This window comes from Zeugodacus cucurbitae, chromosome 2 (assembly GCF_028554725.1).
Source record: "Zeugodacus cucurbitae isolate PBARC_wt_2022May chromosome 2, idZeuCucr1.2, whole genome shotgun sequence".
Classification (NCBI taxonomy): domain Eukaryota; kingdom Metazoa; phylum Arthropoda; class Insecta; order Diptera; family Tephritidae; genus Zeugodacus; species Zeugodacus cucurbitae.
The window spans coordinates 74,311,986-74,339,074 of record NC_071667.1 but is presented as its reverse complement, the minus strand read 5'-3'; the positions used below and the strand labels follow the sequence as shown (position 1 = coordinate 74,339,074).

Here is a 27,089-nt window from a genome sequence, read left to right as displayed (position 1 = left end):
TCAGATTCGTACTTTTCTAAACGACAGCTTCATTTCCACGTTCCCACACATTCGGATCTACTATGCTTTACCGGAATGGATCCGAATTAACTCGGAAGTATTCATGACTTATTATCTACATTATCATGTAGAGACCAAGGTGGTAATCTGTCCAGGGCATACTGGGATTATGGAGTGAACACTTCTCCGACCTGCTGAATGGCAGTGAGAGTACAACACCAGGAGATGGCGAACCCGATCCCCCAATCGATGACGATGGAACAGATGTTCCATTACCCGACCATGAAGAAATTCGAATAGCAATTACCCGCTTGAAGAACAACAAAGCAGCGGGGGCCGATAGATTACCGGCAGAACTATTCAAATACGGCGGCGAAGAACTGATAAGGTGCATTATAAGAGCTGCAGAGCTAAACCGAGAAGGTACAATCTTCTACAAGAGTGTACAGCTCCTGGCGTACGCCTTCTACAAGAGTGTACGATGATATTGATATCATCGGATGCAACAACCGCGCCGTTTGTTCTGCTTTTTCCCGCATGGATAAGGAGGCGAAGCGAATGGGTCTGGAGGTGAATGAGGACAAGACGAAATATCTCCTGTCATCAAGCAAACAGTCGGCGCATTCTCGTCTTGGCTCCCACGTCACTGTTGACAGTCATAACTTCGAGGTCGTAGATAATTTCGTATACCTGGGAACCAGCATCAACAACACGAACAATGTCAGCCTCTAAATCCAGCGCAGAATAACTCTTGACAACAGGTGCTACTTTGGACTGAGTAGGCAATTGAACAGTAAAGTCCTCTCTCGACGAACCAAAATCAAGCTCTACAAGTCGCTTATCATTCCCGTCCTGCTCTACGGTGCAGAAGCTTGGACGATGTCAACATCAGATGAGACGACACTAGGAGTTTTCGAGAGGAAAATTTTGCGCAAGATTTATGGTCCTCAGAACATTGGCAACGGCGAATACCGCAGACGATGGAACGATGAGCTGTACGAGTTATACGACGACATTAACACAGTTCAGCGAATAAAAAGACAGCGGCTACGCTGGCTAGGTCATCTTGTCCGAATGGACCAAAACACTCCAGCTCTGAAAGTGTTCGATGCAGTACCCGCCGGAGGAAGCCGAGGAAGGGGAAGGCCTCCACTCCGTTGGAGGGACCAGGTGGAGAGCGACCTGGTTACACTTGGGATCTTCAACTGGCGCCGAACTGCGAAGGAGAGAGAGAGGTGGCGCACTATCGTCGATTCGGCTATAACCGGCTAAACGGTTGCAACGTCAATCACATACATACATTCATGACTTATTTAGTGCCGTTACAACAACAACAGTTTTAGATCAAATTAATATAAATTAGAACAAATCTTGGAAATAGCAGTATTTCCATCGAATTATTTTAAACAATAGATCATTCGTTAGTCACTTTGGGGCACCTCAATGCAGTTTTCGGCTAGCAAAGCAAGGCAAAAAGTTGAAGGTTATCAATGACGGGAAAAAATTGCAAGCGAAAATTAAAGTCATTTCTAAAAACAGTTAGAATTCCAAAAAGTATAAGAGATATCACCACTTTTACTACTTTAAAACAACCAGTTAGTCAAAATCTTCAATGACCCAAAAGTAATTTTATTAAGCAATACTTTTTAACTGTAGTATTTCAATTACAATCAACAGTCCAAAATTCTTTTTTTTTCGAAATATACAATTGGTTTGCTTAGAAAAGGAAATCAATTAAAAAATCAAGCTCTTGTCAGTGCTCAGCGACATAGGCATGTCAATATACATTTGCCAGCGTGCGAGTTGTCGATTTGATTGGTTGTCTGTGGCGGCGCTTGACCAAATACGGCCGTTATGCGGGTGTATATAAAAACATAACATCGACATATGCGAGTTTGTATGCGTATGAGTGCGATGTAAGTGTATTTGTGTGCTTGTGGGAGCGATTAATGCACATTTGTACATATTTGGCCCTGTAAATAATTGTTTTTCAATTCAACTGCCACGACACGAGTTTAATTTAGATTTTTCATTCATACATACTCGTATGTCTATATGCGTGCAAGTTGTTGAAATTATTTGTCATTAAATGGCGAGACTAATTGTTCGCTGAAAGCGCAAAGCGCAATTTGTCATTACAAGGCGAACACTAGTGGTGGTATGTTTGCGATGTGGGAAGAACATTATCCGAAGAGAGAATTTAATAATAAAATATGGCTAAGAAGAAGACTGGAAATTTACTGACTTAGGCTTAAGAACACCTTAATATTATCTATCAATCTCATAGGATTAGGTGAGGTTCAGCTATGAAATATAAGTTATATGGAGTTGGAAATGGGAATTTGTAAGGACCTTAAATCTATTTGACAGCTCACATCCGAAATTCATCTGACAACTACCAGTTGACGCTCATTTGACAGCTGTCACTGTATGTTCACCAAACATTTGTCATGTTAAATCCATTTGATATCTATCATCTGACAATATTTGAGTGTATTCATTGATTTTTTAAATATTTTTAGATAATACCCACTATTAAGTACTCGTTTCCGATTAATTATTCGAGCAAAGTCGTACAAATTTATATCATCTGCAATTGGCTACATTACAAAAATTTTTAACCGCGAGTTTCAACCCGGATTTCGCAAAGAAATTACAACACAGTCGCATCGGCTTGCTTCTATTTATCAAAGTGTGGGTGTATTTGAGACTAGAAATCAATCGATCGTGCCATTCGCCGGCAGCAACAATAATAATAGCTGCAGAACAAAAATAACACTGAACACAACAATAACAAAGAATTACAAAGAAGATAAATTGCAATCGAAATAACGAACGATTTTTATAGCAACAATCCATATACATGCAATTTACACGCACGAAAGATGCACAAGAATGAGCTGCAAGGATCGAAGGTGCGCCCTCAAATGTGGAATTTATTGTACAATAAACGAACAAAAAATTTACAAAAGTATTTGTAGATCGTTTACGTGTGCTATTTCAAGAATTTTATATGTAAGTCTGAACATATCCTTAAAGACAATAATTTTATATGTAATTAGCTGCCTAGTCATCGAAGCCATTGACAAGTCAGTATGCGACATCGGTTCGAGGCAATAACCAGTGGAGCGCTGGAACATTCCAATATCAGAACGACGTGGTATACAAACCTACATGTTAGCGCCTTTGTTTGAGGTGTGTGGCCTAGACTATTTTTGAACGAGAGTCTTTATGCATTTGGTCCTCCTTTCGTATCGCATCGATTGGCAATAAGTGCGAATTGTCATTATAATAAAAATGTCAACAGTTATCTGTTCAAAGTCTGTAGATTTCATTGGCAAAGGCATCTAAAATCATGTCAGCACTCATTTATACCTCATTTAAATGTAAGTCTGTGTCCTTTCTGCGGTCAACTGATTTCAGATACGTTTATTTGTTGTCGTTAACATTTACTGTTATTGCGAACTGTTTGCCATAATTTGTTGTTGAAATGTTCATAGCTTTTAGATGCATTTCGATTGCATCATCTGACTGCAGTTAAGATATCCTAAGTATGTATACTTGTGTGTTAAGAAAGCAAAACTAGATGGTGTTGATTACCTTTTTTTCAAAAGTCTTCATTGGGATGCTCTAATTTATTCTTTTTCCTTTTAAATCATTTTTTAAGTCGGGGGTTTTAATCTCAAAATTCAAAACTGGCGTTACTACAGTCCTTATAAATTTTTATATGGTATAATTAAACTATTTTTATAACACTCTGGCACTCATTCGCATGTTTTTGCACACTTGTTCATTTCACTCTATTGCATATTTATCGCCTGCTTGCATCTTATGAACCACCTTCAACATGCTACAAGTGCCAACTACAGGCCTACACACTTGTTCATTCTATGTTAAGAAATATAGCATTTACTTATATACGAGCTTACCTTTCGACATATGTAGACAACTGTTTGCGGCACGTTGACAATTTCCAATGACTCAACACGCGAATCGCAAATAAAATTTACATATCGCGTGTCTAGACGCCATACTCTCCAAGTACCATTATTACCACTTTTTTAAATGTTTATCATTTTATGGCAATCGCAACACACACACATCTAAAATGACTCTAACTGTTTGGTTGCTGCGTGGAAAAAAACATTATTGCTGTTCGTATTCATTGCCTCGGTTAGACATTTTGATAATTTTATATACAAATCAGATCAGTCATAAAATACTGTAAACTCACACACGGGCGTTTATTAAAGTTGATAAATGGCTGTTTGTTCTGAAAGTAGATTTAGAGATCAAACTAAACTGTTTGAATGGTGTAATGTTGTTCTAAATTTGTTTGGTTGTTGGTTTTTAGTACTTCCTGGTAATATTAATATATTCTTCGGAACCTCTCTCCTGCTAATAGTGGAGTTAAATTCAAAAGACTTAAGCAACGAACCTGAATTCATAGTGATGCAGAATAATTTAGATTTTATATATCGATACATGACGCACCCTGTATGACAAGAGATTGTTGTTATTAAGAACAAGATTCCTGCCTAAGTATACAAACAATCATGGATATGCTGGTATTATTATTATATCTAAGTTGGTATATAAATTCTGTATATCCAGTGCAATTGTTTACGTATATTATTGTTGCCAGGTATTTGGGTCAAGCATGTCATGATTTTGTTGACACTTTGTTTTTGATAACTGCAATGCAGAAATACCTGTTTCTGCCAAAATCAATCAATATTAGTATGTAAAGTATCTAGCAAGTGGTTAGGTCAGACCCGCAGTCTCCTTCAAAATGTTCGGTGGATCAGCAGTGAGGGTTTCATAGTTGAAAAAAATGTTTGCTTCGTGCTTGTGCATGTTTGTGTAGAGAACATTGAATATATTTATATATATTTTTACGTAAAACTAATTTAATATTTTTATACAAGCTAAATGGATATTTATATTGTCCATTAAGCCTGTAAAATTTATATTGCCAAGTAATTTTCTAAAAATATTGATAAATAAATAAAAAAGAATTTATGCTCTCAAATATACTACAATATCTTTTATAAGTTCAATAAGATATTATTCCGCGTAGCTTATTCCATCGCCATTTCAGTCTAATTGGCCTTCTTAAGCTCCCTTTACTACCAATTAAGCGCATTTAATTGCCTCAGTTTCTGTTTTCCAGATAATCGCGTCCGCTATGCCTTACTCTGCATGCTGACTTATATGCAATTATATAAAATTCATACTAAAATCTAGGATTCTGCGCTATTAAATTTCCATTGTGAACCCAAAGAGTCAAAGGAAAATGTTACACGATTTTTTGTTTACCTTTTGCGGGATTTTCGCATTTTGTAGAATTAATTAAGAAAATTAAATATAGGCATTTTCGGGAGCTTTTACAATTTTGTTAAACAATTTAATAATCAATCATCAAAGTTGCTTAATTTTTGCAGAATACTGTAACTTCACATACATTTCTGAATAAATATAGCGCAAATATTTCAACATAAATCCATAGCAAAGTTGTCACTTTGTTGTGACAAATTATTTCAGACATTTCTACAACAACAATAATAACCATGTGAGAATACAATTTTTCCGCGTACGGAATAAACAGCCAATTGCGGCAGTTGATGCAGTGGCGGGTTGTCAACTCATGTGGGTACACTTAAAAATTAATTTTGTTGCACGCACATACCAACAACATACTTTTAACTGTAAACTTTATAAAAATCACATAGCAGTGTGTATGTCCTTTTTTTTTTTTAGAAATTTATTGACATGAAAATCTAACAAATTTGGTGGCAGCACACATAAAATACATTAAATTTATATTTTTGTGTGTGTGTTGCATGTGTTTGTGTGCCTTATCGGGCTGCCGTTGTCTTTTCGTGGGAGTTTTGCGTTGATATCGCATATCTCAATGGAGTGTTTCGGGTTGGTGAAGGCGTTGAAACTGGGGTGGTCACAGCCATAACAGGCGCTAAGGTGGAGAAGCTGATGAAAGAAAAGTGATTTAGAGATAGCTGCGGTTGGCTGCAATTTGTTATGGACTTTTTATGAATTTACTACTTTTTTCATGTGGTTCTTCACAACTAAAATTATAATCACTGACAGTTTGCCATCAAAACTTCCAATTATTATACTTAATTACAATTTTTATTGCTTTTTAATTAAATTAACTAAATTTTTTCGCTAACTTTAAAAATTTTAATTTGCTTTCAAAGAAATAACGAATCTCTATATAATTATTTGAAACATTTTTTTTTTATGTATGGTTATTTGCATGCATTTATTTTTGTGGCAAAGTGCTTAAATTTTTTCCGCCGATAGTATGTTGCGGCATTGCTTTATTCAGCGGTGCAATTTAAAAATTGCTACTACAAATTTAGGCATATAATTGGCGATCATTAATTCAGCGCGCATGGCAAATTTGAAATTGAATTTTACTATAGTGGTATTCAAATTATGTTGTTTAATTTATAGCTAATTGAAAAGATATTGCCTTTTAAACAAATTGAAAATTATTTTTGAATTACTCATTTCAGACCACAAAATCTAACTTACAGATATATCTAATAAAATATAAATCAATTTTTTGGAAATTGTTTTGTATAGTTTTGTACAAAGGTGAAACTTTTTATATGATTTGAAGCCATTTTAAGAACTATAAACAATATAATTGCCCAAAATATTCTATTATGTATTTGTCAATGAAATTATTGCTACTTCGAACATAATTTTGATGAATGAAAAACTCGTACAAAATGAAATAAGAGTTTTAGCACTAATTACGAGTACAGAAACATCAAATTTCAAAAAATAACTAACTGAATGGCCAACGGCTTTGGAAAACACATTTTTTTAAATATCACCTCACATTGTTGTTATATTTATATACACTTGTCTGCCTGTTAAGTGGCTGCAAATGGATTGCTATTACAGTGCCACTCAATTAAAAATATTAAATTTAATAAAAGAATTTGTAATAATTTCCGACACAATTACATTTCAAAATAAACAGTTTTTCATCATTAGCTTAGTAAAAAGAATTTCAAGGTTAAGATCACTTTAAAAACTGAAAGTCTCACAGCTGCCTACTTGCCCATCAATCATACACTTTTGATGTCAAAATGTATGCGTTTTCAAATTTCCTAAAAAAATTGCATATAAATTCATTTTTCAATTAGCGCTAACGTTCACTTATTTTAGTTTGAATATACATAACTCACAGAGTTACAGTGGGCGCACTATGCAGAAAAATAGCAATAAATCAAGAAATTTTTTTTTTAATTTTTCAATTAATTTTTAATACAATTTAATTACAGAAAATTAAAAAGAAAACTCCAAAAATTTCGGAATTCCGAATTTGAAAAAATTTTAAAAGTGCAAAATTTATATTATGCCAAAAATGTAATTTAAAGTATTTCATTACGAAATTTTTGAAATTTCGTGAAACAAGAATTGCAATTTCGGAATACTGATAATTTTCGGTATTCATAACTTGTTTTCTTACTTCAGTATTAAAATATAATGACACCTTCGCTTATACCACCAATTTGAAAATATAACAATTAATTTTGGAAAGAATATATATATATATAAAATAATACAGTTATATTAAAACCAAAACTCATTTGCCACAAAATTTATTCTCACTCACAATTTAAGTGCATACCAATAATAATATTTATATTTAAGAGTAATATATTTCATATTCGTCTTTCATTCAATTGGCTCAACCCGAAATCACAGTACAATTACACAAACCTAAAAAGACTTTTGTGTAAATTTTGATTTGTGTCAGCTTCGTAACTGTTGCATGCTTCACAATTAGTCGCTGCACGTTTTTCCCATTCACTGCAATAACTAAATAACTGTGTAACTGAAAAGTGCAATAGAAATCCACTTTTGACACATTATGGACACTTAATTGCCACAGTTATTATTTATGATTATTTCTGGGCAAATATTGTGGCAAATGAAAGGTTTTAGCGTCATGTTTATATAAATTTTTTTTGCTGCAATAATTTAGCACCTCTGAGTGTCCCCCAGAAAAGTCTCCCATTTATGAATTAAGTGCATTTCATTATGAGTTTTTTCAAAGTTTTATGGGTTAATGTTGTTGTTGACAATAAAGTTTTAGCAATAATAATAATATGAGAAATTTAGTGTCTACTTTCTATATTAAATAGACAGCTCTCCAATATAGCTCCTCAACACTCACTTTGTCGTGCATTTTATTATTCTGAGCGACACTCACTTGCCACCATCAAACTGGAATCACTCGTGCAGATAAAATGCTCCGATTTTACTCTCTTCACTTCATTTCTGGTTATCATTAAATGCAAGAAACAAAAAACATTCACCAAAATGGATTACGTAGCCTCTAATAATCAATTTCCGCATGCCACAACTTGTCACTAGGCCATTGCAACAGCGAAATGTTGCAGCTTCTGCTAGCGGCAACTGCAATCACAAGTGTGACTGACGGCAATGTCAGACAATTTACGGCTCAGACACTTGAAGTCATTCGGCTAGATCTGGATTTCACACTAGTCATTAGGCGATTCTTGCAGTCAGAGACGCGCAACCACAAAACTATTCACGAATGTAAGTATGTTTATAGGTTTGTTATATACATATGTATATAAATAGTATCATTATCTTGTAAAGCCCATTTGATGGAAGTGCTGTCCAGACGATGTGTATTTTATTGATGGAAGAAAGTTAGGCGGATGTGCCTCCGAGGGAAATGGTGTTGGAGCAAAAACTGTTCTTATATTGCAAATATTATAAATAAATAATTTTACTAAAAGATTCAGTAGATGAAAAAACTTTACTGTTCGTTCTTCTTATAACATTCTTATATATCTCAACTTCCTCTTAGATTTTTAGTATTGTCCGCTGACAAAAATTTACTACAAAAAGTTTATTTAAATTAAGTATCTTGTAATAATTTTAATTAATTAATATATAAACTATTTCTGTTCATTTTGGAGCGCTCATAAATTTAAACTATTTTTAAACACATTTATACAAGACCATCACGCTTACATTCACTTCTCCGTTAATAGCAACCTTAATACAACTTCTCATATACAACTTGATGTAAACCATAATTTATGCGCTTCAATAACCATTAAATTAATACCAAAAGTAAACTATCCCACAAAAAGCTTAAAAAAAAAAATTCATACTAAAATTTCGCGATAAAAGAGCTAATACGTAGAGAGTAGATATAAATGTCCATAGGCAAACATAAACAACTTTTCAGAAATAAAAGAACTCTCTTCAGCAGTCTTAATACAGCTTGAGGAAGCAAAACAAGAGCCAAATGTAATAAATGTTGGTTACATCATCAAATAAGCGCATGACTCACATTTAATCAGTACAAACATAAGTGTAAAATCGCTATAAATATATAAACAAATACATATGTATGTCTAATATTCTCTGTGAATGCCTCCAGTTGAGATGGTCGACAACAGTCCAAGTAGCGCCTTACAATTCACAAACCATTTCAGGTGACTGCAAGCGAAATGCAAGAACTATAATAACTGACAAGCAGTAGTGGCGGCTTGGCTGGGCGTAACTCTGCAGAGTACAAGTCACTTGAATACTTAAAAAATTCGCATCTGAAACGTCTGAGCTTAGTCCTAACTAAGATTTCTTGCAATTTTTTTAATTTTTAATTTCAGTTGCATTCTGTGTTTGCTGCAGCGACTAAGAGAGCTGTTTTCATGTTCATGTTTTTCACATTGCAACATGCATTCACAGTTTAAGCCATTAAGATTATGATTTCGTGTTGAGGCAGTCATGTTGCATTAGCTAGCTGGTTGCCACTGCCTGCTTGCCACTGAGCCATGGCATGTTGCATGTTTCGTGACGCGCTTTACGGTTGATCGGTTTGTTGCATTTCTAAGAAATTTGATAAGGCGCTTGATGAACAAGGACTCACATATCCGTATAGGTAGCCATTGCGCATGCGCTATACTTGCACTTTTAGTTTCTACTTAGGTGAGCACGAATGAGTATGTTACTTATTAGTCTATGGCATTTCATTTGTCACAATTAGGCGTTGAATGGTGCTTCCGTTGGTGTTGCTGCTGATAATCATAATATTTGCATTTTAATTATTTCTTAATGAATTAGAAGCACTGTTAATGTCATAGTAGAAAATATACAGAACTTTCTAAATTAGAATGCATCGCTCTCGTTAGTACTGAGTAACTTTTTTTTATATGCTTCTGACTCAACACTCTTCCATTACCAATTAATTCGTGTTCCTATAAAATTGGTATAAAAGTAGTATATTTTATAATTTAAGCTGCTTTGATTTCGTTAGTGATTAAAATCTATTTTTAATATCTCAAGAATTTATTTATGCACAGGGCATATATTTTTATTTAGCTCTCTGACATTATTGAATAACAGCAACATCCGGTTCAACAGGTTTACCGGATGTGTTTGCATCAAATAATACTGCGAATTAATATCTCGCCTGAGAAAATCATCTTCGGAATGTCACAACGGACATCTTCACATACGTATATTTTCATAAACATTGCATTTCTTCGTAGTAGATCAAACAAATATTTGCTTCCGCTACCATTTAACCTCAGTTATGTTTTCTCCGCAGTTCTATTGACTATCAATTGTCAATATTGAAATTCGATAAGATACTCCTAAACAGCCACCAGACGAACAAACGCACACAGTAGTTTCTTGAGTTCCAGCGACCAGCTACAGGCCACCAAACAGCGCTCTCCACTTCCAACCAATCACGCTAATGATATTAGCTATCTGCATATGCGCACATTGCACATTCTTCAAGCAACCGCATTCGATGCTTCCGCAATGTCAACTCTCAGGGCGATAATTCACGCTACAAGCATGTCTACTAGCTAGCTTAGCGACCGTGCAGCGGCGACAAGAACGCGTGCATATTGCGATGGCCAAATGAGCTATGACAGCAATGCGCTGGCGCGCTCGGTGGCCCGGTATTTGTTCTATTTCAAACACACACATTCTCGTGACGAGCAGCTGCGCGGCGTTATAGCTGTGGTAGCGATTGGCGTTGGTGCGCAAAACCTGTATGTAATTTCATGTGTGACGCTTTTGCGCTTTTTTCAGCTTTCCATCTGCATGGTCGTCGTCCGAACGTCTAATCCACTGGAATTTATTGGCGCACCGCATTACTGAGAACGTTAAGGTGCACAGGGATTTATTATACACATGTAAGTTTATTAGCGTTTGCTGTGAGTCGACGCATGTGTCCGTGTGTGCACCAAATATGTTCAAGATATATGCATTTGAATTTGAATTTGTAAAAGCCGCTACTCAAAACTTGAAAGCCAATTACAGAGACGACAAGTCTCTCTCCAATCATAAAAATTGGTTTCAAAAGCAGTTTCTTCTTCAGGGCCGTCATCTTTTGAAGCGCTACGAATTTGCGAAATACTAAGAGATTAGTTCCACCTTAAGGAATGCAAATTCTTACTTGCTTGAGAAAGTTGAAATTTTTTTTTAGAAAACGCATATATTTTAAATTTATTTGAATTTTTTTTAGAAATATTACAAAATCAAATTTATTCACTTCTGCTTTGGTTTTGCAAAGTTTTCAAGAAGCTTTCCAAAGCATCTTTTACCGATTGGGATGGAGATTCCGGATTAATAAAATTTCTAATAGCTTTGATAAGCCACGGTAATGGACTAGGAACAGGAATAGGAAGCACAAACTGTTTAGAAAAGAGAAATAGTCGTGAAATATTTAAAGCTTTCTATAAGTTCTAGTAATATTACTCACCCTTGCCTCTGACACTGCACTGAAACAAAGTAGTACGAAGATAAAAACAAAAGATAGTGCACAAATTTTAACTTCATGTTTTCAATTGGAGCGGTTTGAAATGTTTTGCACTGATTACTTTTTAAAACTTGACTTTATATACTCGAAAACAATAATTTTTCATAGCGGAAGCTACCGTTTTTAATTGAAAATTCTTTTGAGCAATTTTCGTTGATAAACATTAAACAGTTATTTATTTTATGACAGTCCATATATTTTCATATATAATGTATATTTGTCATGTGGGTCTAAATCACTAAGTTTTAATTAGATACAAATGTTCTGTGACTCTTTAAGGAAGTGAAAAACTAATTTGCTGAACTTTGTCGATTTGGACGGAGAGCCACATTTAATATAATAACGAATAGCTCCAATAAGTCTCAATAATGGACTCTTTTGTGGAGGAGGCTGAAAGAGCCAAGGCTATACGAAAATTATGGAGATTAAAAAATATAAGTAAAGTAGTAGTTCCGTTAATACTGCTCACCTTGGCCTCTGTCACTGCACTAAAGCAAAATAGCACGAAGGCGAATAACAGCAGATAGTGCACAAAATTTATCTTCATTATTTCAGCCGGAGTGGGTTTAAATACTATGTATTAAGTGTGGTGAAACGCTCGACTTTATATAGGGGAAAGTTAAAATTTGTGTTGTAAAAAGAAGACAATTTTTAATTAAAAATTCTTTTCAGCAATTTCCGATGACAAACACTAAACAGTTATCTATTTTATGACAGACAAGTTGGTTTTTAATATCATAAAATTTTAATCAAGCTCATACATATGTTTATTGTGGTCACAGAGGTTGTCGTATGGGTACTAAATCTTCTACAATTATATCATTGAGACTTTCACCTTAAAATAGCTTTTATCTACATGCCGCTGAAGTACGATACAATTTTCTACTGCATTCATTGCTTACTTTGTCTATAGGAGCCGCTAAGGTTAGACGTTATTTATGAACTTGGCGGTTTTCGTTTAATAAAAGCTCAGACGTCGTAGCTTGTTCGAGAATTCTTGACCAAATCCAATCCAGCCTAGACATGGCTCCGTGTGACCTTTCCTATTTCCAAAAGTAAAGTGAACCTTAAGGGGCCGTCGTTTTACAAACATACGTGAAATTGCTAAAGTCTATTCCAAAAATTGAGTTTGAGTATGGAAAATATCGAATGAATAAACATTTGGACAAAAATGAAAATGTTCGTTATTTTTTAAATATATATATTTAATAAAATATATTTATCCAATAAGCTGCAGATATTAATTTTACTCATTCCGGGAAACCGATTCGAAACCTTAAATTATGGTAATCATTATTTTTCGAACCATTTCTGAATATAATTATTTTCACAAACAGAATAGCTTTCACAAATAAAGGCCCCAAAAATCATTAATTAAAAAGTCAGAAGTTATTTTTTCACCTAATGACATGTTAAAGAGATCGCTTCAAAGCAATTAAAGGATAATTTGTTGGAGGTATTGAAAATCTTGATCAATCACTCTCAATGCTTCAGAAGCTTTGATAATACGAGCAAAATAAACATGTAAAACTCATTAGTGTTATATGTAATCCAAAATCCTATAAATCGAAAGCTCTATCTCAATTGCATATGAGAACTCTCTTTATTCAAAACTTTTTAATAATTTTTCAGCTGGCATTTTAAGGCTTTTAAACTTTGCAACCAACTCTATTTATTGGCTTAACGATAATTAAATATTCCATTTAATGACACAAAATAATAATTTTGGAAATTATTTTTTGTCCTCCCATCCCCAATCTAGATCCGGAATTAAATGCCATATTGAAAGTGTGCTACGACGTCCTCCGAGTCCAAAGAAAGGCTGAAAATCGATACTCACAACTTGTTATGATCTAAATACTTTGCAAATACTTACTTTAGGGTTTGCCTCTGCTTTCAAGACAAAAATGCCAAGTACGAGTATCGTAGTATGAAGAACAGGTAAACAAAATGTAACTTCATTTCTTTGCTTCGAGTCTTTTAAACTTTTACGTACGGTTGTAGTCACTAGAACTGCTTTGACAATTGCAAAGCGAAAACAGCGCTTTTATATGCCTCAAGTAGTTAGATTATAATTTAGAAAATATTTGCTTGCCTACGAAATTAATTAAAAAATGTTTTGTAGTAATTTTGAGAACTCGACAACACTAAATTAACTAGTTCATAATGCCAGCCTAATTATAACAGAATTCACGAAATATTTGCATTTAGAAGAAAAGCTGAAATGGAAAACCTGATCAATTAAGAGAACGCTTTCTGGAATTCAACGCAGTTTCCCTCTGAGTTCACCTACATAGACCCTACCTACTCTAAAGTGGGTGTTTTAAAAAAGGGAAAAGCTAGGTAGAAGATGAAAGTTCTCCTATCAGATACAAAAAGCCCTCCACCAGAGACAACCAAAGGTTCTCCATAGCAGGTGAAAGCTCTTGGATACTAATTAAAGTTTTTTCCAAAAGTCTCTCTTGACATAACAAATTTCGCAGTAGTATTGTGACACAATTCTCTTACGATCTTTTTTATATAATTTTACATACAACCGCAACTACGTTTTTAATGAGCGGTATGCTAAAAGGGTTGTAAATCAAAGAGATGCCACCGCGCTGATTTTGCGCAAACCACAAATCCAACTGCAAAGTTCACAGCGGATACACAAGCAGCAAAAGTTTCGCGCTGACATCTGAATTTAACATTGTGACGTTTGTGGTAGATTACTTGGTAAGATATGAAAACCAACGAATAATTTGTCCTTTCGTACGTGCCGGTGCAGTTTTAACTTTCAAAGTTCTTCCTTGTACTTCCGTTGACTCATGTATGTATGTCTGCATATATAACCAGAACTAGTGTATCAGGAACTCTGTTTCGGTCTGCCTGAAGCGTTCCAAGAGACACACTTCTCAACTCAGCTTTGCTTCAAAATCTTCTTGCAAATTTTGACTCAATTCAATTTATTTAAGTTGCTTAGATTTTCAATGGGACAAGAAAATTGTAGCTGTACCGCTGTACCCCGGGCTGGGCTGGGTCGCTTGGAGCTGCGTCACATATGTACGGTATGGTATGTATGTATTGGTTGAAAATTAATCCAGCCATGACATGCCTTCGCCTTCATTGGTCGCCGCGGAAAGTGTTAATTTCAGTTATGGTCATTTGGCTTGGACGCAGTCGGCTTTTTATGGCACTAAAGCGAGCTGCTCGCTGCGACTGGCAGAGTTAGGGAAATTCTTCAGATTCTTAAACTTCCACAATTTCACGTGAATGAGTTGAAAAATTGGCATCGCACCATTTTCGGTGCATTCAGGTGTTCCTTAGGGAATTGATTTTGTGTTTACATACACTCAGAGTCATATGTATTTCTTTTTAAGTGGCAAGGCCTGCAGGACGGCGATTAATGCACTACGGCACTATAATTCTCTTGTTTTTGCAACGCATTAAATCAATTAATTAACAGAAAAACAACAATAGCGGTATGTTGAGTAACATTAGCTTTGAAGACATTTCAAACATTTCAGTTTTTATTCTGGATTATATGAAATTAATGTATGATAAATAAAATTTTAAATAAATTTGGAACACAAAAACAACAAAAAGTATCTCTTGGAACGAGCTTTCAATATTTTATTTTTTTTTCTATTATACATATTACGGTTGCAATAAACTATTTTTATTTAGTAACAAAAACTTAAATCGTTCGGTGATTTTTCCAAATTAAGCAGCGTCGTAAACCCAGAAGTAGTAAGCAAATTGCGATTGGTTTAAATTTGCCAAAGCGCATTTTTCCTAACATATCTCACGTATGAATATATTTACAGCAACCCAATTATCACTTTCATTTGGATAAAGTATGCGAATGCATTTCAGCATGTAAATATACTTTTGCTGTTGTTTGCAATTTGGTTTTTCCATTTTCAGTTCATTTTACATTTCGCAGTTTATTACAATGTGTGGCATATTTTCGTTAAACCGCTGATAACAATTAAGTGTTTTAAGCATATATGAGCGTACATACAAACATACACACGCATGCAAACACTTATGGCGAGTACAGCATGTGTACACTTTGAACTCAAAGCTTGCAAATGTTATTAATGCAAACGAACGTTTTAACCGTTGCATTTTAGTGCAACGACAATAAAATGCAAAACAATAAAATGTTTTTAAGCATTTAAGCATTTTGCATAAGCTGCACACACTCATTCTAGTATATGTAAATATACTTATGTGTATGGGCCATTTTTGTTGCCTGCTTTACTCAAATGCAGCCAGTGTTCACGTTTCCGTCTCCTATGGGCTAACTGTTTATTACAAAAGCAAATTATTCAATTAAAAAACCAATTTGCTATTTGGGTTTCTCGGGCAAATGTGCGCGGATTTAAAATCTTTTGTTCGCTTTTGTTCATATCGGTTGAAAATCAGTGTTAATTGCATTACAGATCAAAAAGCGTAGTTAGGAATATGTTAAATGTATTTTCCTCTTTACTTTAAACTACATATTTCTCGTAGAGCTTCAAGACTGATTAATGCGACAACTATTTTTTAGAAATATTATTCGACTCTAATAGTATTCTGCATTAGTTTCGACTTAAGGTATTGTTATTTTTGTTGTTAAAGCTATAGAAAATATTCCCCAAATCATTTTGATGAGGAGATGAAAAAGATTCTAGTAAAAATTTTAATCCTCTTTCTGACCTAATTCACATCTCTTTTATATCATTCCAGTGATTTTAAATTTTTTAATATTTCAACTTTTACATAATCAAAACTCCCGCCACGAAATTATTATTTTTTTTACATAATTTTTACATTGTTCCTCCAATCGCAGACATCTAACAACAATTATAAGAATTCTCCGATTCAACACTCCTTCATTGAGCGTTCTTTGTATTTTCTTTCTTTATGCTCTCCTACTTCCCCCTTTTTATATTTCTTAAGCACATTTTCATAAAACTGTCACTCTTACTCTGAAACTCATATAAATTCTGCGTCACTTTGTGAGAAAAGCATAAACGGCAATCAGCGTTGTAACAATGCAGTCTATACACACTGACTCTCGCACTACTCTGAGTATACTCCTATGAGTATTTTTGTACATAAACTCGTCGCTGTTTGTTGTTGGGTAAGCTCAAGTAGATGTGTGTAGTTGGCAAACGGTAGGCAACAGACAATTATTAGTGAGCTCTTGTAATTACCATCAAGAACATAAATTTGATTGTAATTATGGCAGGAGACCTAGCTGAACGGCAATATGCTCGTAGTTGATTTGATTTAAGCAGACGCCAATGAGAGCGTTGCGCGGCATGCAGGAAACGTAATGAAATAATTGCAAACGCGTTGATAAATACAGGATGCATATGTGTTTAGTTACAAGCTGTTGGTTAGTTTTCAGTTTGACTGACATAGGTAGATGGCAAATGTTATTTAGAACATTGCTTTAGCCATAAACCTTACGTTATTTTCTCAAGAATTCTTCAATTACAAATCGCTGCTTGTAGTCCACTTAGTCATTCCAAGCAATTTAATTGCATTTGAACTTGTTGCACTAACCAACACTTGGCTTTTGGAGTAGAAATTGCAGCTAAGCAAGATTTTTGGTTTTTAAGTGTTTGAATGTTTAAGAGCGGGGCGTATTCACACCTCACACCACAGAGCTACTTGCAAGTATCCATTACTAATGCAAATTTAACGATTTTAACGCCATAACGGTTATGTGTGTGTTTTTGTATCTACTCAAATGCATGCATAAGTGCATGACATATAAAGATATGTGTGCGATTACTCGAAGGTAGTTAATGACTGACAATTTGTTGTCCCTGAACTGATTTTTGTTATTCAACTGATTTGAGGTTAACACATATGTATATATATTTTTACATATGTGATATAATATTGCGTATATATGAGTCTATATGTGCAGATAGCTATGTTGCTTTCAGAATTAACAGACCAATTCGCATGGCTTTTTAATTTGCATCGACTCAAGGAGAATTGTTATCATAAAAACTGTAGGGTGCGTGATCTTTTATGCCATCATTTAAAAAAATAAAATATATACTATGTATGCTTTCTCAGGCATAAACTCACATTAAAGTACTCCTACTGAGATTGAGAAAAGGAATCGTCACCAGAAATGAGCAAAGATTAAAGAACCCAGCAAAGTCATTGCTTAAACAGCAGTTAAAGAAAAGAAGTTGGCAGCAAAGATAAATTGATTCTTACGAAAGACCTATTACGTCAATTAGCAATTCTTCAGATGTGAAATGCCAGCCCATGCTTCCGCATTGGCATCACTACAGCATTACTACATACTCGTATATCTTCTACACTTCCACCGCTACCCAGAGACAACAGCCTGCGACCACAGCCGCTTTAAAATCCGCGCTGGTGGCACGGAGAAATTTCACTTAATCAAACGTGTGAAAAGTAATTCTTTGCAAATTCTATTGTCCATAGCATTAGCTGCGGTTGCTTCTTTTATATTGCTGTGGCTAATGCTGATTGCATTATTGTTGTTGTTGCTATTAAGCACTTTTATTGGCAAACACATGTGGCTTCAAAGACAGTGGCCCAAGTGCGTCTGTATATGTTTGCGATTGATGACTTTAGCGATTTTTTATGCTTTTTAGGCGGATTTTCATATAAATTTGCATTCATTTGCTGTCATAAAAGAAATTGTGAAAATTCCTATACTCTCACGAAGACACTTCTATCTTCATTTTAAGTACAGATATGTATATACAAAACAATTTTATACCTGAGTGAATCTGCTGAAATTCTACATTTACGGTATTTAGCATAAATTCTTAGCTGAAGTGTGGCTAATTAGCTTCGATACTGGCAGCTGGGAAATTAATTAATTAGTAAATCTGTTGGATTTTTATTTAAAGAATTATTTTAAAAATGTTGGATATTTATCTCTTTTAATTTCATAAAAAAAAAATTATAAATAGGAATAAAATTAAATAAATTTTAATTCTATTGCCATAATTATCGGAATTTAGTAAGATGAGTTTAAGACTTAAAATTTTCATTGAATCCTAATTGAAGGGAAGAACTTAATTCAAAATGTATCAGACGTAGAAAATGTTGCCTACATTTAGGATACATTTGAGATTAGTCAAGATATGATTCTAGGTTAGGATGGTTTTGTCAAATCTGAAGGGAGCAGAAAGTCTTCAGGAATAAAATAAATTTGTATATTAAATTTATAATTGGATTATGTCCACCATTTTATTTTTTCGTCACGCCCCGGATAAAGATTAAATGATGTTACTAAATTGTGACAGCGACATAATTGCGATTTATGTGCAACACACATAAATACTACAACACTCAGAAGCTTTAGTCTTTAAGCTGATCCACCATAATGCGTAACTGAAAGCGGGGTTGAAGAAGATACATATATATGCATTTAACTTAAAGCGCACCCGTAAAATGTTTTATCTCAGAAATAATCTGCATATTTGTTTGTGATTGGACACACTTGCCAGCCGCGACAGCTGCGCATGCCCCCCGACATTTATCCCTTCCATAAAGGGTCTGCCATCGGGATATTTGGCTTGCAGCTGGAACTGTGCATATTTTTGCACAGTTGTGTGTATTTTTGTTGGCAGATATATCTCTATTCATCCTACCTTAGACATCTGCAAATTAAATTTGCATCTGCAATAAAAAAACATCAGCGATTTGGTTTTGATATTGCAATGTACGAAGCACAGTGGCAACATAAACGCGGCAGGATGCCTTTGATAGTGAACAGAGTGTTGCCAATTAACGCGTGCAATGTACGAAATTTGCTACCGCATTTTTGCTAATTGCAGCTGGCATGGTGATTCACAGCTTTGGAAAATATGGGAGAGAGAAAGAGAAGAAAAGTTTCGTTTAAAACCTACAATGGCAGAGAAAACTTCTAAGAGGAAATAATAAATATACTCTCAAGGGGTTGTGGAAATTAAAATTATCTTCATTACTAATCATAATAAGTATATTTTACACATACTCAACTTAAACTTATACTTGTAACTATATTTATACACGCACTAATACTGTATATGGAATTTGTGTTGTATTTATATTATTTCCAAAAACATACCCATCCTTCGCTTGACTTAATATAATATAAGCTAGTGACATATTAATCTAACCAATATCATTTACATTCAAATCGACGTTTAAAAATCTATTAAACGCACACCAAAATCCATTATCATCGCAAGTAATATATATTTATGCATTGCTTGCCATATAAACTGCCTGGAATACCAATTCGATGACTATAATTTTCATAAAGATACCATTTTTGCATATTAATTTAAATGGCAATGCTCATAAATGTTAAAAACTATCATTAGCAAACAAGCCGCAACTTTCGCACATAGGGCACACTCCAACTCAACGCGCGCCCTCTGCCACATGCCAGAGAAGAAAGTATGCAAAATATTACAACTGAGCAAAAATGCTCACCTTATACTACACCACAGCATTCAATGCTAATATCACTTGAAAGCCAGTGAAAACATGCATTGCAGTGGCAGGGCAAAGTAAGGATCGGCACTGCAAACACAACGTTTGCCACAAGCCAATGCCACTTCTCTTATATGAGTGGATGTGTGTGTTGGCATTGCTCGCAAGCAACTTCTCTGATTTTGCTCCAAGAAAGTCAGGTCAATGCAAGAGAATGTTGAATTGCTTTTTAATATCACCCAGTGACGCCCATTTCAATTGCCTGTCGCCGGCAATGAAGTCATATTACAATATTTCCAATAAGCCTATTATATCTTAGATCTCTGTATTTGTATTTTTTTGCTGCCACTTCTTGGGTTCTATAGTTACTTGTTATAAACTGTGGTATTTGTTGTGGCTTGGAACAATTTGTTAATGATAAGTTGTTACTATTACTGAAAAGTTCGTCGCATAAGTCTTCTGTTCACTCTACATACCATAAATATTCGCTTTGATTGTTTGGAATAAATCAAAACTTAAATGATTTAATAAAATTATTTTGAAATTTATTGGAGAAGTAAACATTTTATAACCTAAAATCATATTAAATCATTCTACAAACCAGCTTCGATGGGTTCAATTAATCCCTTGTTGGTACTTGGTGTATGTTTCATAAATTGTGACTTGCATATTTAATATGGTGATTAAATTATGATGACTTAGTAAAAGTCACTGGTTTGTCATCGTACTTTTATTGATGCCCTAAGGCATTTTTTGATGAAAACTAGTATTCTTTGTCTCATAAATAATAAGTGGTGCAGAATATTCATAAACCTTCGATGGAGTAAATAAGTGGAGTTTTGGATTTCTTTAAATAATCCTATATATATGTTTCTTAAAACCTCAATAAATAGAAAGGTTAAATTACAAAAGCAGTAAATTAATGATTTGGGCTTCAAAAACATAAATAGGAATTTATTATAAATATAATTCACGGGAAACAAGTTTAATTACAGCTGTAATAGACAAAGCAATTATATTTCATTATAATACAATACATTTGTGTGTATCTCTACTTCTATTACCCATACCAACACCAACTAAATACCCCCACACTCGGCAAGAAATCACTAACCACGCTCAGGGAAAGGAAATTGATTAATTGTAGAAACGCAAAATTTATTAGGTTATAGTGAATGCTTAGGATTACAATACGGAGAGAATAGTTATTTTTGGTTCATAAGATAAGGCTTCCTTAGGAGTATTCCCAGTACGAAAAAGATCAAATGATCGGTCACATATTCATCGATAGTATTTTATAGAAGTGTTTGAGTAGATTGGACTAATAACTAAAGGAAGATAAAATAAAATAATATTAAATTAAATTAGATAGATATCTTCGATTTCCTACTGGGCATGATGCTCTTACACAGATTTCCAACTGCAATTTCCAACTATAACCTGTCAACAACTCGTCGACTTAGTAATTTGGTTTTTAATTGACACTTGTTGATAAGTATTTGCATGTAAACAGCCTGCCAATTCAAGATTAAAGCCGGTTGTCTATTGCACGCATGCGCACCAGCCATAACAGTAAGGTTACTAGATGTTATTGATTAGATAAGAACTTCAACCGGCTGGGGAATAACTGGCAAGCTAAGTCACTTAATAATAAATTATTGCTTCTTAATTAAGTTGTTGCTTAGCTGAAGGGTAGCAAATGTGGCTCTTAGTCAATTATCTGAAATTCTACTTAAGTCGACGATGAAATATTAGCATAGATTTGAAGATGTGCAATGGGAGCGGAGTGCGCTTGAAGTGAACAAACATATTTCCTATGGAAAATTCACTAAGCTTCTACAAATTAATTTATTTTCATACTTTTACTTAGACCTACAACTAAGTTAAATTTAAACTTAAACTTTCTTCTACGATAATTTTTGTTGTGGCCTCCACTTCACTATGTAATTAGCTTAAGATTTCTTCGGAGATTCGAATACTTTATCGCTCAATTTAATAAACATTCTCCAAAATTCTTTCTCATTAATTTTCAAAGGCATGTAATAGCCATAATAAATCATATGATAACTCTTTCTTATGAAAGAACATTAAAGAAGAGAAAAGATCGAAATTGTTAACTCGAATTGTTTAAGTTACGGTAAAGTTAACACAATTGCTATGTAACCAAAATTTCTAAATTTATTAAGAATTTAAAAAGTGTAATTTATATTCTTCTTATGGAAAGATTCTCGAAATATATTTCCAGCAAAGAATTGATTCTCAGTTACTTCTTAATAAATGTCTATGCAGGAATTTTTTTAAAGAAAATAGATGAAAATACATTTTTCTTAGTTAATTGAAAATTAGTAAGTAATTAGTTTTCATAATTTTACATACAATTCCATCATCTTGAACCAGTTCAAGTTGCCTGAAATCTCAGTTACGCAACTACATGTGTATATCTGTAATTTATGGAACCCTGGCTTAATAGTTTTCAAACAAAAAGTGTGTTTGTTGCTTGCCGCCAACAAAACGTGCGGACCACCTACTTGGCTTAGCACTCTGGAGGTTACCGTGATCTGCGGCTGCTGATGTCTTATTGCACGTCAACTTAAAGAAACGGAAAATTGTATTTTCATTTTCCTTCAACGGTGTTTTTGTTGTTTGGCAGCCGCATGAAATTATGAAAAATAATGACGTTAGAGCCGCATCCGTTAATGGCGCTGGCGCTGGTGTTGCCCACCAATGATAATAGCCAGGAAGTGGAGCCGTCCGCCTGCCAGGTGATGTAATTGAAGATGAATAATCAGAAGAAATAAAAGGAAACGTCGGCTGTGATGGCAGCTTTGCAGCGGGGCATTACGCGTATGTGTAATAATACGCTGCCGCAGGTGGTCGATACGCAGTGAAAGTAAATACTCTTTTGATTACTTTTATTTCAGTTTAACTCTTTGTAGGTGAGTTAATGTTGTATAAATAAGCCTTTGTTTGTTTATTTGTATAATAAGTGTAAATTTGCTTGTTATTGCGAGGTGTGGGTGAATGGCCGTTAACAGTACGCAGGTGAGAGTTTTGCAAAACTTTATAAATAATATATCTATCACATTTTAATACATAAGATATGCATCCCAATGTAAGTAACTAATTTTAATCACCATTATATTAAGATTTTATCGTCTGATGAGTTCTACAACTGAAAATTTTTTGATCGCGAGACTCAAGAAAAATTACTTCCTATCTCTTCTTCATACATACTCGAGCACCGAAAGAATACAATAATCCGTGAAAAAAATCTGTATACAAGATCTAAGAATGTAAAAAATATTACTTTTTTAGCTATTTTTTTCATATAAAGGGGTAAACACCTGAATTTTCAGACATGTTTTTTTTAAAACGAATGAGTTGAACTTCCTGTACTTCTTCCAGAACAAATAAAACAGTATCTGCCCATTTGTGCACTAAATCATAGCTTCAAAGCACAGCAAACAACTAAAAAGCCGTGAAAATCTCACATTTGCTTACATATTCTTGCAACATGCACACACACACATACAGTCAGTAAGTGTACACAAAGCCACCGAAAAGTCATTTCACACTCCTCTTCAACAACAACGATATTTATCTTGTCTGCGTTGAGTAGCAAGAATGTCTTGTTTTTATGATTGATTGCATTTGTAGCCGCAAACGCAGCGACCAACGAAAGCTAGTAAAAGTATAGTTCTTAAAAAAAAAAACAAGTATAAAACATGATAATTTTAAACAAAAAGAGTGTGTCTGCAACAATGTAAACACCTCCACCTGTAATAAACACATCGCGCCAACAGTCAAATTCTGCCCCAAAGCAAATTCAACGTGAACTCCAGTCTCAAGTTCAACTCAATACTACTGTCAGTTGTGTTGTGGGCAGTGTTATTGTTGTTGGCTGGCTCTGCGGCCGCCACAAGTCAAAAGCAAACGAACTCGAGGCGAGACACAACTCAAAGTCAATTTGACTACAAATTCACCGCAACTGATTGCCTTTGAAGCGGCAAAGACGACAGTGATCCTTGCATACAACTGCATCTTCTCCTCTATATATGTTTATATGTATGTGTGTGCACATAAATCATGGCCGCCCTACACGTGCATATGTGTTGATGGTCGGTCATAAGTTGCGCGCGGCTTGCAAAAGTGTTGTCAAAAGCAAAGTATTTGTGGCTGCTGCGAAAATTATATTTTAAAGACATCCAGAAAACGCTAGTGTATCTAGAATTCTTTCACTTTAGTATTGAGTTGTTGGTTGTAGAAAGAGGAAATTGCTGTTGTCATAAGGATAAATGCATTACAGAAGGTACATATCAGCCGGCAATTCATAATGTAGCCTGTAATTCATTGCGCAAATTGACAGGCAATAATAAACGGACGTGCAAGTGAGCGACAGAGGGGAGCCAGCGTGGCAACGGCGGTGTGGTTGGGCAGCGAAGAGATTTCTTTCAAGTTCAGCTTAGTCACAGCTTTATTATTGCATATTAAAGGAATTACGTTTGGTGTAAGATGTTATAATGAAGCACCACTAGAAGCATGAACTCAGTCCGACTAAATCGGCTTAAAAACCTCATCTCAATTTTTAGAATAAATTAGAATTTATAAATATTTACAATTGTTATCGAGAAATAAGGAGCAAATATTTTTCTTTCTGGCGAGGGGAAAGGTAGTTAAGAAATTATATATTATATTTCTGAAAGGATGAAATTAGAGTAATATAGAAACCTCCATTTAACTATTTCTTCATGAGTCATATAAAATTTTCCAACACAATAATGATGAAAGACCTTGGACCAAACACTCTTTCATACCAACAGTCATGGCAGGCTAGTTAAATTTGGGGAACCCTACCTTGGTATAAAAGATCCTAGTGAACATTTACATATGTACTCTTAATACTGAACCAAATGTGAATTAAAAAAAGTCTTTTGAAAACCTATTATACAAACTTAAAATTTTTCTTCTTCGGTTTTAATATCTTAATAATGTCAAAAATAATGTCCAAAATCTTAAAAGATTTAAATTAAAATTTAAATATTCGCTGGTTTTATTTTCACGGAAAACATAAACATAATGAATAAAATGTAAGTTGTCTAATTTTCTTAAATAAGCGCGTGTGGTAATCGAGCAATGAAACTGCAAAAACTATTAAATAAAACATCCTAACCAACCTCTCTGTGAAAACATTACCCAATAAGGTGTTTTACTACAAATTTACTGACAACGAAAGAGATACTTTGCAGAATAAGACGCCAGTAGCGGAAAAGGCAACACTGCAGCGGCAAATTAGCTGTGGCTTTTGGCCACAAACATCGAACAGTTACAAGTGTGCCAAGCCGCAATGTGTTACAAAAATAAATGAAAATAACAAATAAAACAAAAAGAAGTAACAATCGAAGTTAAAAATCACAAGAAGAAACTGTAACAAAATTTTGTTTTCGCCGACTCGTGGGAGTAACGTTGATAAAAACGCCCGCAACGGTGGAGTGCCAACAGTGAGCAATGTTAATTCATACAAAAGTACACGGGTATATATGTACACATGTATGCTTGTAACAGATTTGTAAGTGGTGTATATCAGCGGCGGCGAAACGAGCACTCAGACGCATACCTCCCACCGACAAGTCGGAATCTCCCATAAATGCTTTGCAGATAAATTATTACCAATTGTTTCGAAAAAGCGTTGTCACCCGCTCGAACGGTCTACAGTGAGACAGACAGTCTCATAGATTTTGATATTTATATATGTGCATGAATTTTAGTTTTATTTAGTTGATCGCTTAAATCTAATTGAATGCGATTTGATTGCGGTGTTGCTTTGGAAGTGTGCTCATTTTGGTAGCGATGAAATGATAACAAATTGCATTACAATATTTGGAAAATCGCTGGCATATACTAGTGTTTTCGCTGAAAGGTATGCACTAATTTCGTAGATGTTTGATGAAATTTGGTGTTACACAAATTACAGCTTTGCAAATGGAAAATGAGAGCAATTACAAGAGCGTGATTAGATGAAAGTCTATTGAATTAAAATAATAAATTTATCTATCTTTACATAACATATCCTATTTTGAAGTAATATTATGGAAACTCACAACTTAGTTTAACTTAATTACCTCTAATTTAGTCTTGTCTATCACAATCATACAGCAAAACTTAGCATAACATAACATATAACATGCCAATAAATTCCTTAACCCAACCATTCCTGAACCCACCTAAGTTCAACAGCAGCATTTGACTATAAATAACACAATTTTACTATGTGTTGTGCTCTCATAATTTTCATTCATTACTAGTTTATTTACTTTGAATTAATTTCCAATTAGAATAAAAAAAAAAAAACTTTGCTTGTCAATCAAATGAATCATTACAAACATATAATTATTGCATTCACTTCAAGCAGCGTGTCTCTATGTACTATAATTTATTTATCCACCCATTTTTATCAGCATTAAACTGTTCGTTAATCACTTGTTTTTTGTGCGAATTTGGCGACTTCGTGAGACAAGCGGACGCCAGTTAGCGCAATCACACTCGTACTCATTTACCCAAATGCTCCGCTGGCTTATTAAACGACTGAGACACTAAACCAGCTTAGCCAAGTTGTCTTTATTGTTTCTGTTTGTAAGTGCAGCAAATTACCCGGTGTTCGCTTGGTTAACAAGAATGAATTCAATGAATTATTATAATTGTTTGCATTTTATTATGAAATGGCTGGCTATGCAATTATCTAAAGTTGTCACAGTGCTTATGTTGTATGTATTGGTGGTAC

The 27,089-nt window shown here is 34.4% G+C and overlaps 1 protein-coding gene and 1 long non-coding RNA gene across 8 annotated transcripts in view; both read right to left on the bottom strand.

Moving 5' to 3' along the window:
• The window catches only part of LOC105216122 (cadherin-99C), a 475,067-nt gene that overhangs the window by 138,758 nt on the left and 309,220 nt on the right, over window positions 1–27,089 (bottom strand). The window lies entirely within an intron of this gene.
• LOC128924051 (uncharacterized) lies at window positions 13,438–13,865 on the bottom strand. The gene is made up of 2 exons (XR_008472785.1): window positions 13,734–13,865; window positions 13,438–13,679 (listed from the first exon to the last, which is right to left on the bottom strand). It is a non-coding gene; the product is annotated as an uncharacterized LOC128924051 (long non-coding RNA).